This window comes from Vulpes lagopus, chromosome 22, assembly GCF_018345385.1.
Source record: "Vulpes lagopus strain Blue_001 chromosome 22, ASM1834538v1, whole genome shotgun sequence".
NCBI lineage: Eukaryota > Metazoa > Chordata > Mammalia > Carnivora > Canidae > Vulpes > Vulpes lagopus.
This window is the reverse complement of record NC_054845.1, coordinates 14,792,058-14,807,499: the sequence shown is the minus strand read 5'-3', so window position 1 is coordinate 14,807,499 and position 15,442 is coordinate 14,792,058. Positions and strand designations below refer to the sequence as shown.

Below are 15,442 nucleotides of genomic sequence, written 5' to 3'. Positions count from 1 at the left end.
CAGGGGCCAGGGAGCACTGGCCACACGCGGTGGTGAAGGAAGCCTTCCCGGGGTGGCGGCGGAGGTTGCGTCCCGGTGAGGAGGAGGGAGCCTCTGTGCCGGCAAGGGCCGACCTACCTCGCGGGTTTCGGCGTGCCGACGGTGGTAAGAAGAGAGGCTACGAGGCAAGCGGATCCAAGCGGATCCGAGATAAACTTTATTGCACGCACCCTCGGGCGAGGTTCCACGACTGGCGGGGGGGGGGGGGGGGTGGAGAAAGAGAGAGAGTGAGCCGTGGAGGTCGCGCTGGGAGGGACTTGGCAGGGTCCTTCCATGGGGTTGAGGCAGGACATAGGCTTGTGTCCGTATTAGGTAAGGTATGGAGGTCAGGGGGTGGGAGAAGCCCCCGATGGACAGCTCCCAATTGGGAAGTTCCTGGGTGGAAGACTTCAGTCTCCTGGTGGTGACCGGAGGCCGCAGTGAAGCTGGCGGGGAGGTCCGCCATCTTGGAGCCCCCGTTACCCAGCCGGCCTGTCAGGTCTCAGTGCCAGGACCCTGAAATCGTAACCTGAGCAGAAGTCACATGCTTAAACAACTGAGCCACCCAGGTGCCCCAAGATAATTTTTTAAACAAACGAATCGTGACTCATGGATGAATATAAAATTAACATGTCTCAAAGGTTTTATTTAACTCATTAGTGAATGATAGAATCAGTAAGCTGTTACCACTGGTTAAAAGGAGAATTCAAGGGGTGCCAGGTGGCTCTAGTTGAGTGTCTGCCTTTGGCTCAGGTGGTGATCCCCGGGGTCCCAGGGTCAAGTCCCACATCAGGCTCCCCAAAGGGAGCCTGCTTCTCCCTCTGCCTGTGTCTCTGCCTCTCTCTCTCTCCCTCTCACTGTCTCCCATGAATAAATAAATAAAATATTTTTTAAAAGAGAGAATTAAAAATCATACATATAGGGGATCCCTGGGTGGCTCGGTGGTTTAGTGCCTGCCATTGGCTCAGGGCCTGATCCTGGAGTCCCGGGATCAAGTCCCACATCGGGCTCCCTGCATGGAGCCTGCTTCTCCCTCTGCCTCTCTCTCTCTCTCTCTCTCATGAATAAATAAATAAAATCTTTAAAAAAAAATCATACACATATAGGCCATCAGGAATGTTGAAATGAGTTTATAAACAGTTGCAAAATTGGCAAAACTGGTTAGTACTTCACAGGCAATAATCTATTGCATTCCACTAGACACAGTTCATATTACTATGGACAAAGATCATTTGTGTTAGTATAAGTTGTCAACAATGTGTGCAACTGTGAAATATTCATGCAGTAACAGAGAACCTGAAAAGACACACCAGGATACTCAGAATCTGTCTTCCCATTTCAGTATCCTTCACAATTTTTCCTGACAGGCCCTAAATACTGAAACAATTATGATCTCCTTTATCATACATAATTCAACATAAAAATGTATGTATATATACTAAACCAAACTCATAAATTAATGAAAGTAAAATAGGTTCCTCCCCCCCCCCCCCAGAATTTTCTTATTGCAAAATTATACACTAATCCATGGAAGTTAAACCTTTTAATGTTTTACTGCCTTTACTTTGCTGGCATACTAATTTAGTCTGCTTTTGGCCACACTGGTGATATCTTTAGTCAAGTTCTTTTATAGGCCAATAGGCTGAGTATTTTCTAATGAAATAGATCAAAGAAAAAAGAAAGGAAGAAATATTATGTAGTACTGTCACTGTAAATGGGTAAAATATCTGAAATAAAACCCAACCATAGGGGGGCTTGGCTGGCTGAGTCAGAAGAATAGGTGACTCTTGATCTTGGGGTTGTGAGTTCAAGCCCCATGCTGGGGGTAGCAAAGACTTAAAAATTTTTCAAAAATCTTAAAAGAACCACAACAACCCTAAGTAATATTTTTCAGGACACCTACATATCACAAATCCTATCTTACACTATACTTCTGTATTAAGACTACTGTAGTGATTTTAATTCTCATGTTCCACTTAAGTGTGTCAAGAGGTTGAGGGGTATGTGTGTGTATTTTTTTGAGCAGTATGATAGGATGTCACCTTGAAAACACTTGAGATATTTGCTGTGTCCGTTAGTTAAAAGAATCATTTTTTTATTATTATTCAAGGTAAAAAACTAATTACAAATTTAAACAAACTGTTTTAAATGCTATTTGCCTAGGGAGCAAGCAGCTTTTCCAGATTTGAAAATGAGAAGGTGGGGATTGGATAGGGGGATAAAGATGAAAAATTGGAGGCTCGTGGTTATACTTTGCTCCATTTGCTCTAACCCTGAGCTGGGAGTAGAAATAGTAAGGACAGTATAGTCCAGTAGACTATGAAGGGTGCCCAGAGACAACAGCAGCCGTGCGTCCCTGGATGACACTTGCCAGCTGGGACTGTTAGCCACTAGCACCATCAGCAAGCCCCAGTGGTTTGCCAGGAGGACTTGAGCATGGGAAGGCTGTTGTTTTGTGGTTAACACTTCCACCCAGCTCCATGTGGCAAACATCCAAATTAGACAAAACTGATGGCCAGGCTACTGCTATTCCACATCTGTTTGGGTTCCTCTTGATTCTCGCTCCAAGCCATGATTTCTACATTCTGACTCCTGGCTGATCCGGTTCCTGCAGCTTTATTTGTTTTTGGTCTTACTGAGTGAGTGTCGGTGCTTGGCCAATAAATAAGCTATAGTCCCTGACGCCTGGCTTCCTATCGCTGGCTGGCTTCATTCCTCTGCATGTGGTAGGACAGCGGTTCTCCCGGAGTCAAGTCTGCTCTACCCTGTGCGGTGAGTCCTCCCTTCCAAGGTCCCCAGCAGCAGTAGCAGCAGCAGCAGCAGCAGCAGCAGCAGCAGCAGCAGCAGCAGTAGCAGTAGCGGCTACACGTCCTTCAAGGTCACTCTCTACTTTGTGCCTTAACGGGCTTGCTTTCTCAAGGCTCTGCTGCTCCCTCCAGGAGCCCAGCAGCACTACCTCAAAGTATTGCTTGACTCAGGTTTATCTAGATAAACTATTTGGTTGCTGAAGTAATTCCAGAATTCTGATGCTCCCAACGTGCAATAAGAAAGAGAAAGAAAGCAAAAAAGAGTAAAGCCAAATTTCATTTTTGACCATAATGACAGGAGTTGATGTTTAGTAGGTAAAATTATTGACGTATAGCAATGTCTATATTTATTGAAGATCTTCCTCACTTGTTCTTTCAACAGGTGTTTCTTGGGCATATGCAATGTTCTGGGAATTGTTCTAGCAACTAAGGATATAGCAGAGAATTTTAAAAAGATAAAGTTTTGGTACTCAGCTTACATCTAATGGAGTTTCTTAGAGAGAGGAGGTAAATAATTAATGATTTAAAGAGTTCTGCTTTAGAGAGCAGAGAACTTTCAGGGTCTAATTGGTATGCTAATACGTGTTCTCTCACTTAATCGCAGATAAAGTACCCATTTAATTTGTGGCCCCTACCTGAAATCAGGGCACAGTGCTCCAAAAGATAAAGTCCCGCAAGCCTTGAAAAGTTGAGATATAGCAAATACCCTGGCTTGTATTTTTTTCAACTTTTTATTTTTATTTTTAAAAGATTTTATTTATTTATTCATGATAGAGAGAGAGAGGCAGAGACACAGGCAGAGGGAGAAGCAGGCTCCATGCAGGGAGCTGGACGTGGGACCCGATCCCGGGTCTCCAGGATCAGGCCCTGGGCCAGAGGCAGGCGCTAAACTGCTGAGCCACCCAGGGATCCCCTTTTTCAACTTTTTATTATGAAGAATTTCAAACATTCAGAAAAATTGAAAGAATATTGCAGAGAATAATTACATACTTATAATCTAGATTGATTATTAACATTTTGCCATATCTGGTTGACCTGTAATTATTTATATATTTTCAATTTATTATTTGAAGATTATATCATTGCAAAAGAGTTACAAGAAAAATTCAAAGAATCCTCTCAAATCACTTTTACCTCTATTCACCAACTGTTAAAATTTTGTTCCATTTGCATTTATATTCTGTCTCTGTATGTGTGTATGTAGTTTTTCTGAATCATTTGAGAGGAAGTTACATACCTCATGCTCCCTTGTCCTTGTATATTTTAGTGTCTATTTCCTAAGAGCAAGGACATACTTCTGCATAATTGCTGCATACTTAATAATCTAAGAAAATTTTAAGTCGATGCAATACTTTTAGCCAATCTCTAATCCACATTCCAGTTCTGTCAATTGATTCAGTAATGTTCTTTTTGGCCTTTTATTTTTCTCTAGTATAGGATGCAGCCCAACATCATATATTACATTTAGTTGTCATGTGTCTTTAGTCTGTTTTAATCTGGAACATTCCCGTGGCCTTTCTTTGTCTTTGATGACATTGGCAGTTTTAAAGAAAACAAAACTTTAAAAAAAAAAAAAAAAAAAAAAACTTTTAAAGAAAAGTTCCTCATTTAGAGGTTATCTGATACCCATCTCATGTCACAGACTGAGTTCTTCTAGAAGAAAACTCAGAGACAGTTTATTTATTAAATATTTTATTTATTCATGAAAGACACAGAAAGAGAGGGGCAGAGACACAATCAGAGGGAGAAGCAGGTTCCCTGTGGGGAGCCCCAGGCAGGAGTCCATCCCAGACCCCGGGATCATACCTTGAGCCAAAGGCAGGTGCTCAACCGCTGAGCCACCCAGGCATCCCTAAAAAAAAAAAAAAAAAACTTAAAGAGATAAATGCAAAAAAAAATCAACATTAATTAATCGTCACAGATTACATTTTTTTGGCCTTTTTAATTTTTATTTTTTAAGAAAGCTCTAGGGGCACCTGGGTGGTTCAGTCTGTTAAGCATTTGCCTTCCCCTCAGGTCATGATCTCAGGGTCCTGGGATCGAGCCCTGAGTCAGGCTTCTTGCTCAGTGGGGAGACTGCTTCTCCATCTCTCTCTCTGCCCCTCCCCTCTACTCCTGTTCTTGCTTGTGCTCTCTGTCTCTCAAATAAATAGATAAAATCTTTAAAAAAGAAAAAAAAAAGAAAAGAAAGCTCTACACATAATGTGGGTCTTGAACTCATGACCCCAGATCAAGGGTTGTATGTTCTACCCACAGCCAGTCAGGTGTCCCTCTTCTCTCTTTTAATCTGGAACTACCCTTTTTTTTAAAAAAAAAAAAATTATTAAAAAAAAAGATTTTTATTTATTCATTCTTGAGAGACACACAGAGAGAGGCAGAGACATAGACAGAGGGAGAAGCAGACTCCCTGTGGAGAGGCTGATGCCTGACTCAATCCCAGGACCCTGAGATCACAACCTAAGCCAAAGACAGATGTTCAACCCCTGAGCCACCCAGGTGCCCTTGGAACGACCCTTCTATGCGTTTTCCTTGACAAAGACTAAACAACAGGTCTGATGTTGTGAAGAACCTTCCTATTTTTCAGTGTTTTTCAAATTTGAGTCTTGTGACTTTGATATCACAAGAACTGAAGAAAATATGATTTGCTTTTAATTCGATGATTTTAAGTATTAATATAGATAAAACAATTTTCAAAGATGTGGACTATCTTTGCTAGAATAGTCATTGAAGGCCTGCTTTTATATTCATTATTAATAAAGGAGAGTCATAGAAAAGTAAAGAGATAAAATGGTTTTTGACACCAAATTTATTACACATTTATAAAATCAAGTTAACTCAGTATTTGTGCATGTGTGAGTGTATATACATAGCCAGATAATACTTAACCTTCATATTTTCTTCCCTAGCAAAGAATGAAACAAAAAGGTGCTTTGTGGTTTGTTTGTTTGTTTGTTTTCTGTAATTTGCTAGTGAAAACAGGAAATGAAAGAATCATATTATCTTGTCCCATCATATTATGTTGTACCCTAATCATATTATATGATATTGTTACTAAAGCTTCTTTAGTCCTTTAAATGTAGCACTCATTATAAGCAGCTCTAATCCTCTTAAAATATTATGACTCATTCATTATAACAAATTAAGGAAGACATGAGACACAAAGATCTTTTCAGATTATTTCCAGACAAGCTTCTTTAACTAATGTCCTTCAATTGAGCTAGTTATAATTTTTCTGATGGAAAATAATTATTTCTGCTATATATTAGTCAAATACTTTCAAAATTTGTCAGTGGCCACTGCTTTGACAAGGGACAAGAGTACCTTCTTCTTTCTCCTTCTTTTCCTCATCCCTCCTCTATCCTTTTTTCCTTTCCTTTATTGAAAGAATTTACTGCTAAAACTATTTTATAGTATGCATTTTCCACCCAAACCAAGATATGGCCTGTAAACATTAAAGGAAGTGGGAAAATCAGGACGCTTGGGTGGCTCAGAGGTTGAGCATCCACCTTGGGCTCAGGGTGTAATCCCCGAGTTCCAGGACTGAGTCCCACGCCGGGCTCCCTATGTGGCCTGCTTTTCCATCTGCCTGTGTCTCTCTCAATAAAACTTAAAAAAAAAAAAAAAAAAAGGAAGGAAAATTGTTAACATAAAAGTTACAATTTTATTTTTTTTTTAAAGATTTTATTTATTCATGAGAGACACAGAAAGAGAGGTAGAGACAGAGGCAGAGGGAGAAGCAGGCTCCATGCAGGGATCCCGACATGGGACTTGATCCCAGAACTCCAGGATTATGACCTGAGCTGAAGGCAGATGCTTAACTGTTGAGCCACCCAGGCATCCCAAAGTTACAAATTTATGTGAGATAAATATTAAGCTAAAGATTTAGTCTTATGTGGAAGATAAAATACAGTAGAGAATTGGTCAGTTTTGCCTATTCGAAGCCAATATGCTTTTTGATTCAGCCCCATTCCCTGGATATTTATTGTGTTCAATCCCTGTACTGGATCCTTGAATCACAAATTTGATTGATTGATTCATTGATTGATTGATCGGTTCACTCACTTATTGATTCATTCACTTTTATAGTCTCTACAACTAAAGCAAGTTTATGAAGGAGAAGAAGGCGGTGGAAAGAATATACATGTTTCCATAGCTTTTAACTGGTAAGTGGGCTATATTAGTATACTTAAACTTAATAAGCCTAATTTTTAACCTTTTTTTAAGGTTTATTTATTTACTTTAGAGAGAGAGAGCACAAGCAGGAGAGGTAGAGGAAGATACGGAATCTCAAGCAGATTCTGAGCTGAGCACAGAGCCCGATTCAGGGTTTGATCTCATGGCCATGACATCATGACATGAGCTGAAACCAAGAGTCGATCCTTAACCTAGGCCCCTTTAAGCCTAAGTTTTTAAAGAACACCATGCTATTTGGCAACACTATGTGGTTGCCAAATGCACAAAATATGCCTATTCAAACTCCCCATCAAAGTGACATGAGCAAAACTAACAGAGTAGGGACCTCAGAAAACTCTGTCCTCCACAAAGCAACAAGAAACTGGCAAAATGGTCTGAGTCAACTTTTTCAGAACTCTGATATTTATCCAAAGGCTTGCAACAATCTGGGAGTGTTCATTAAAAACAAACAAAAATGGCTCAACTCAGGGGCGCCTGAGTGGCTCAGTCAATTAAGCATCTGCTTTTGACTCAGGTCATGGTCTCAGGGTCCTGGGATTGAGCCCCAAGTCAGGTTCCCTGCTCAGTCTGCTTCCCCCTCTCCTCCTACCCCTTGTTCCCCACCCCCACGCTAGTTCTCTCTCTCTCAAAATAAATAAATCTTTTTTAAAAAAGGCTCAATCTCAGCAAAAGAAATGAGCTGTGTGGCATCTGTAACTTAACCCTGTCTTATCCTGCTTTGCAGTATTCTTGAAAACTAACAACCCGCATTCTCAGTGAAGACCAGCAGCCTGGTAGCAACTGACAGGAACAGAAAGTAGTTGTGGGACTCCTTAAAAGCTTCCTTCCCAGAGAATTATGTGACCTGTCTGGTGGCTCCCTGGAAAGCCTCACTTGGAAGACTATCTATAGTTGACCTAAGTCAGCTCACCTACAGTGAAAAGCTTTTTCCCCATAGCATTTGTCAAAAATAATAACAGGCAGTTACTTAGCTTTGCAGCTGCCTGAGGAGATGGATTCCAGTTGAGAGAAAGCATTAGACTAACTAAAAGCTTTATTTTTTTAAAAAAGATTTATTTATTCATTTATTTAAGAGAGCAAGAGAGGGCGTAAAGGGAGAGGTGAAGGGGGAGGGAGATGGAGAAAGCAGACTCCCCGCTGAGCAGAGAGCCTGACATGGGGCTCAATCCCAGGACCCTGACATCATGACCTGAGCCAAAACCAAGAGTCAGACTCTTGGCCAAATGAACCACCCAGGCGCCTGTAACCAAAAGCTTTAAAAGAAAGACTGAGGAAGGACACACATAGAGAGGCTTTGAAAAGCTCTCATTTCTACCTGACAATCAAGAAGATGACATTTAAGTCTAGAGCTGTGCTCATGCCCAGGGTCCTGGGCATTGCCAGGAAAGCCATGCAAAGGCCCTAAGCTTTCCCTTTGGATGACCTTGAGGGTTCTGCAAGCAGAAAATGAAGGCTAAGGCAGAGTTGAAAATGTGCCCCCAACGTACATATAGTGCCCCTCATCGAAAACAAGGAGATTTATTGGTTCCAGGCATTTAAGGAAATTTCCAGATCTTACATTATACCTTCAGAGCTTTGCATGATGGTAACAACAAAGGAAAGGTTGCATGAGCCATGACACAGCCTACAGCTTTGATGTTTCTCTGCATTCCTGATCCCTCCATTTCAGTGCAGGCCACCAAGAATTTTCCTTACTTTCCTTCCAGCTCAGCCATACATTTAAGAAGATGATTTTTTATGTTTAGTCCAGTGTTTTTAGAGGTTTTGTAGTGAAAAGTGTTTCAAGAATACGTAGAGTACCATATTGCCAGAAACATAACTCCACTCTGCTTTTGAGCTCTCAGGGAGGATCTACATACACTGTCATTTCACATTTGAATATGTATCCTAAGTCGCAGGGAGTCCTATAGACTGTGTTGGTGGAGAATCCCACTTGTCTTTTTCTGCTACTCTGCCTCAGAGCCAGGCTGGAAGCAGCTTCTGTTTTCTTTCCTACATGAGGGGCTCCAGGAACTCAGACACCTCTCTTTCCCTCAGGAGCTGACTCTGCCCGCTTCTCTTGTTGTTCATCTCTCCAACTGCCATATTCTTTACTCCACAAACATTAATTTTTACCTTTTACCTTTTTACCTAAGTCTCACTGTTAGTCACTAGAGGAGTGTAGTAGATAACAGCAACGTGATCAGTATGAAAAATTTCATAGTTTTACAAAAGGTCTTAGAATCATGGTCCTGGTTTCCTTCTAATTTTTTTTTTAAATTTTTTATTTATTTATGATAGTCACAGAGAGAGAGAGAGAGGCAGAGACACAGGCGGAGGGAGAAGCAGGCTCCATGCACCGGGAGCCCGATGTGGGATTCGATCCCGGGTCTCCAGGATCGCGCCCTGGGCCAAAGGCAGGCGCCAAACCGCTGCGCCACCCAGGGATCCCCTGGTTTCCTTCTAGAATGAGTTTTTGGCTTCCAATTTTATCCTCTTAAAGAGTTGTTCCATATTTGGGGAAGACCAAAGGGATCCTGTTTCCAAACATGACCCTTCTTCCTAGATTGAAGACAGAGGGGCCTGTGAATGCTATCAGGGCAAAACAATAGGTGTCCCTGTCTTCTCAGGAAGACATTGGGTACCTCTGAGAATCGCCAGATTGAATGGTCCTCAAGTCACTCATCCTCTGTCCTGATCAGGAATATTATGGATGTTATTTTATTATCCTATTTTTTGATGATCAAAGCACCCACATACAAACTAGAGTTTGATTGTGGTCCTATTTTTAACCACCTGATTAGCACAAGGCTTTATTCCCTCCTGCCATGCTGATTTGATAATACATTAGACTGTTTGTCTCTGTCCTTTATTTTTTAGCCTTTCTTTACTATTTTCCATCTCACTGTCTATGCTACATTTTAGGTACCCCCTTCAGATATAGCTTCTAGTTTACATTCTCCCTTTGACTGAGTCTAAGCTACAATTTTATGCATCCAATAAAATAAATTTCAGTATTAACTTTGTAATTTCTAGAAGTTCTGCATGATTCTTCATAAAACTTTCTTGGCCCAAAGTAGATACTCTGCCTAAAAGCCTAGTAATTATTAGTGCTTCTGTCTTAGGTATAAAGGGATTTTTTTTTATACCTCCACCACTCCATATTCAGGTATTTATAAGTATTCTACTAACTCTTTTTTTTTCTCATGTGTAAACTGACGGGACTAGATTAAATTCTCTCTGACATTTAATTTCACTTTAAGAGACTATGGATTCTATGATTCTTAAAGATTTATATATTTATTTTAGAGAGAGAGCACACACATGCTCCTGTGTGAGCGGGGGGAGGGCCAGAGGGAGAGGGAGAAAGAGAATCTCAAGCAGACTCCCCCCTAAGCACAGAGCCCAATGCAGGGCTCGTTCCCACGACCGTGAGACTGTGTATGACCTGAGCCAAAATCAAAATAAAAAGTCTGGCACTTAACCGGCTGAGCCACTCAGGTGCCCCAATAATTCTATGATCTTTGGCCACACTAACTTCACCTTCTTTCAGAGAGATTAAAAAATAGAAATTGGTTTGTAAGGAAAGAAGTCCCCTTCCCCAGCTGGCAATGGCAAGTTGAAAAAGATGAAAACAAATAGAAATGGCTGTGCTGTATCTTTGGGGGTGAAAATGAGGCATAGGAAAATTGTTTCCCTTCATGGTACATTACTTGCCATACATTTATCCTTCATGGCACCCCATCCCTCCACAGACACCTAGTGAAGGCAGCCCTACATATATACATTGATGGGTAGGAGATTATGGCCAAGCCACAGACAGGACTGTACATCCTGATCAATGGATAGGAAAGCCATCAAACTATCAGGTGTAACATTATAATTTCAGGGTTGGCAATACTTTAGACATTATCAAGCCTGGTCACACTTAATTCCTGGTTTCTGGGATGCCTGGATGGCTCAGTGGCTGAGCGTCTACCTTTGGCTTAGGATATGATCCTGTGGTCCTGGGATCGAGTCCCACGTCGGACTCCCTGCATGGAGCCTGCTTCTCCCTCTGTCTGTGTCTCTGCCTCTCTCTGTGTCTCTAATGAATAAATAAATAAAATCTTAAAAAAAAAAAAATCCTGGTTTCCTCCTACAAGACCCTCAATTTGTGACTGCCTCATTAAACACCTCCAAGTATGGGAGGTGCCATCATCTGACACAGCTTTGCATTAGAATGAAAGCTCCATGGGTTTTATTTACCACTATTCACTACTGTTTCTTCAGGGCCTAGAACACATAGTAGATGCTCAATAAATATTTTCTAAAATGTTTTTTGATAAATATTTTTTAAATGCATAAACGCCAATTTTTAACAACTATAATCTTTGGAAAGTTTTGCCTTATGCTGAGCTAAGATGTCTTTTTCTCATATCCTTAGTTTTTTCCTCTGGTCAGATAAAAGTTCCCTCATCTGCATACCAGACCTTGAACCATTTGAAAAAAGTTATCCTGCCCTCAGGCACCTGGCTGACTCAATCGGAAGAGCCTGTGATTCTTGATCTCAGAGTTTGAGCCCCATTACAAAAAAAAAAAAAAAAGAAAGAATGAAAGAGGAAAAAAAGTTATCCTGTTCTTTCTTTTTTAAAATAAATAGCTTCCACCAATTCATTTAGCATTCGTCACATGATGTAGTTTTAAGCTTTCTCTCTGTCCTGTTCTTTCTTTTCTGGACGTGCTCAAGTTTATCATTGTTTCTCTGAGACTGTAATTCTCAGAAAACAATATAATACCCCCATGTGCAACCTGACCAGTTCAAGCGGAATTGGACAAACACTCCCTTAATTCTATTAAAACACCTCTAGGGCAAATTCACCTTTTTTCCCTCTTTTTCAAGTAGTCACATCCCTTTGTTGACTCACCTAGAGCTTATGGTCAAGGAAAAGTCTTACACTGGTGCAGAAAGTTAGCATGCCCACATGTCAGGACAAGTTGCCTCAGGACACTAATCACAGTGCCTTTGGTGAATGGTACACATGGTGGAAATGTGAGTGGAGGTGGTTGATTGGGACGCTGCCCAAGTGGACCACATCCATTCCCTTCTCTTGGATGATAAAAAGACACTGAATAAGCCATTAGCCCATCTCTTTTTTTTTTTATAGATTAAAAAAAATTTTTTTTTAAGATTGTATTTATTCATAGAGATGCAGAGAGAGAGAGAGAGAGAGGCAGAGACACAGGCAGAGGGAGAAGCAGGCTCCATGCAGAGAGCCTGACGTGGGACTCGATCCCAGGACTCCAGGATCATGCCCTGAGCTGCAGGTGGTGCTAAACCGCTGCACCACTGGGGCTGCCCTAGCCCATCTCCTGTATCTTTGATGTAGGCATACCAAATCCGTCTTGGGAAAAAAAAAAAATTAAGGCCTGTAATTGCTGCCTAAGCACATTACCAGCTAGAAAAGCCTGTCAGAAGATGATTTGTTTTGTATAGTAACTGGCATAAAGTTCAAAGCAGGTGTTGCTTAACAAGTAAATTCTGAAATGAGAGAAGACAGGTAATTTCTAATGAACGTTCTGGATACTACCTTGAAGTCTTATTTTCCAGGTCAGTATGGTGGAATTAGATTTTGTTAGAAGTAGTAGGAAGGCTGTTCTGAATATCTCTTTTTGGTACCTGCAAAACTTGATTATCTTGAATGCAAGCAACACTAAGGTGTCTCAGGCATTCTAGGGTTACTATTAATATGATTCTGCATGGTAGTTTTAAAGATGAACTTAGAATTGCCATGGTTTTTCTGCTTTTAGTAACTTTCTGTAATTGGACTTTAGGCTTAAAATGGTTTATCTAACTTTGCCTTGTTAGAGGAAATCTATGATGAGCAGAAAAGATACAGGAACCTGGTCTAAAAGTAGAATTTAAGTATTTTTAATGTATCAAGTGGCTCGTTACCGGGTTCCTTCCAAATTCCTTGCCAGGAAATAAACTGCTTATATTATGTTTCTCTGAAGATATATTATGGGGTTTATATAGGTGCCAAGACATTTTTCTGATTTGAGTACCTGGTGAAGCACTTGGCTTTTGAGTCATCCAAAGTACTGAGACAATAGGAGTAGTGCAGATATATGCATATGTCTATTCTTTCTCCTGAACCATTGTACTTAATGACCTTCACAAGATCCCTTTTCTTTTCCTCAAGTACCTGACCTCTGTTTCTCGGACAAGGTGAGTCCTATCAAAGATGAAAGAAATATATTAAATACATGCAAATTATTTTATTATTTTATTTTACTGTGTCCAGAACCAACTTACAAAATAATATAGTGATGAGACCTCAGAAGTGGTTCTTCCTTTCATTTCTACCACTGTGAACAATACGTAAATGGAAAAGATGCCTATTATAAAATGAACTAAGGATAAAAGAAAGCTCTTAAAATATAGTCCTATGTTTTACTACTGAACCAGGATCTGATATTCCTCCCTTCCCTCCTTTCTCTTTTCTTTCATTTTTTTCTTTCTTTCTTAGTCAAGGAAAGAAGAGGGGAAAATATAAATGCTCTCTCTCCTTACCTTCTAGTTATACAAACTTAAAAGTGAAGAACTAGTTAGGAAGTAGAGATTCTATTTCTCCGGCAGTTCTACAGCCGCTTTGGGCACCACTGCATGTTTATAACCTTTTCTCACAGATGTTACATTTTATGAAATCTGACTCATTCGGGTGGTACTAGTATCTTTAGATGGAAAGAATTCCCTGAGGGCTGGACTATTACACAAGTTTGCTTCACTCAAAACCTGAAATATTTGAATATAATATTTCCCGGAAAAAAAAGAGGCAACAAGAATTTGCCATAATTAAATAAATCAGAGAGCAGTGATTTCAAATTCTTTTTTTTTTTTTTTTTTTTCTGGGAAGAATGAAGGAGGGACAATATTCTTGTTTGGGGAGGTTTCACTTTTATTTGCAGAATGTTTCTAATTTATGTGAGCTTTTCGTTTTGGACCTTGGTATATAATTTTGTTTCAATGTGCAAAAAAACATTTACTAGAAGACATTTTTTGAATGCCCACTCTGTGCAAAACACCAGATTTGGTGCTTCTTGGAGGCATAGAGAATAGTAAAAGAGCTAGAAGACAATGTCCTGCCATCTTTGCATTTCTCATAAAAATTTAAAGTTAAATATCACCTGTATTTTCCAAATGAGACCTCTGGGGTCCCAAGTGAGGTGACTCATTCAGAGCTCTGCAGCTAGTAACATATAGAACTAAGACTTAAGACCATCTCTCCTTAGTTCCAATGCTTTTTTTAAAAAAAGATTTTGTTTATTCATGAGAGACACAGAGAGAGAGACAGAGGCAGAGGCAGAGGGAGAAGCAGGCTCCATGCAGGGAACCTGACATAGGACTCGATCCCGGGACTCCAGGATCATGCCCTGAGCTGAAAGCAATGCCCAACCGCTGAGCCACCTGGGCATCCCAGTTCTAATGCTTTTTCAACACATTCAACACCAAGACTACTTGGTACCTGTGGACTTAAATGGGGTCAAGTGTTATGGCAAGGCCAACGCTAGGATGAAGCAATTGACACAACATTCTAACAAGTACCAAAAATGCCATTAATCACAATGAATGCAAACATCTGCTGAGCAAAAAAAATCGAAATTTGAAGTGAAGTCGGAATCCAGCCCAGCTCTTATATGACCCTGCCTCACTTACCTTACTCTAATCTTGGCCCTACATCATGCAACTGAACTCTTGGGTAGACTAAAGAGATAAAGAATAAGGAAATACTCCCATGGCTGGGATAGTAGTAAATTATTACTATAATTGTAAGTCATAACAGAATCCTTAGATGTTTAGTCAGATGTCCAGATGTTTGGAGATAGATCATAAACTATCCACAGTGGTATATTAAGGCAAAATGGCTCACATTTATTTTAATAAGAAACAGACTGAGGGGCACCTGGCTGGCTCAACTGGTAGAGCGTGTGGCTCTTGATCTTGGGGTCATGAGTTTGAGCCTCACGTTGGGTGTAGAGGTTACTTAAAAATAAAATCTTTAAAAAATAAAAAATAAAGGGGCTCTTTGGTGGCTCTGTCAGTTAAGTGCCTGACTCTTTTTTTTTTTTTTAAGATTTTATTTTATTATTTATTCATGAGAGATACAGAGAGAGAAGGAGGCTCCATGCAAGGATGCGGGACTCAATCCTGGGACTCCAGGATCACGCCCTGGGCTGAAGGCAGGTGCTAAACCACTGAGCCACCCAGGGATCCCCAAGTGTCTGACTCTTGAGGTTGGCTCAGGTTGCGATCTCAGGTTATGAGATCTAGCCCCAGCTCAAGTCCAGCTTTGCAGTCAGCATAGAATCTGCTTGAGATTCTCACCTCTCCTTATCCCTCCACGCACTCATGCTCACTCTCAAATAAATAAAATCTCTTTAAAAAGAAAACATAAAAACAAAGA

General features: G+C 40.5%; 1 protein-coding gene across 3 annotated transcripts in view; it reads left to right on the top strand.

Annotated features, from left to right (window-relative positions):
• CMKLR2 (chemerin chemokine-like receptor 2) overlaps positions 1–15,442 on the top strand; it is a 55,389-nt gene that overhangs the window by 20,390 nt on the left and 19,557 nt on the right. For 2 of the 3 annotated variants that reach the window (XM_041737287.1, XM_041737285.1), the window contains one exon: positions 6,912–6,988. The gene's annotated coding sequence lies outside the window, so the exon portion shown is untranslated. Of the gene's footprint in view, positions 1–2,590; positions 2,791–6,911; positions 6,989–15,442 lie in introns of those variants that run through there. The other variant, XM_041737286.1, reaches the window with a different exon arrangement.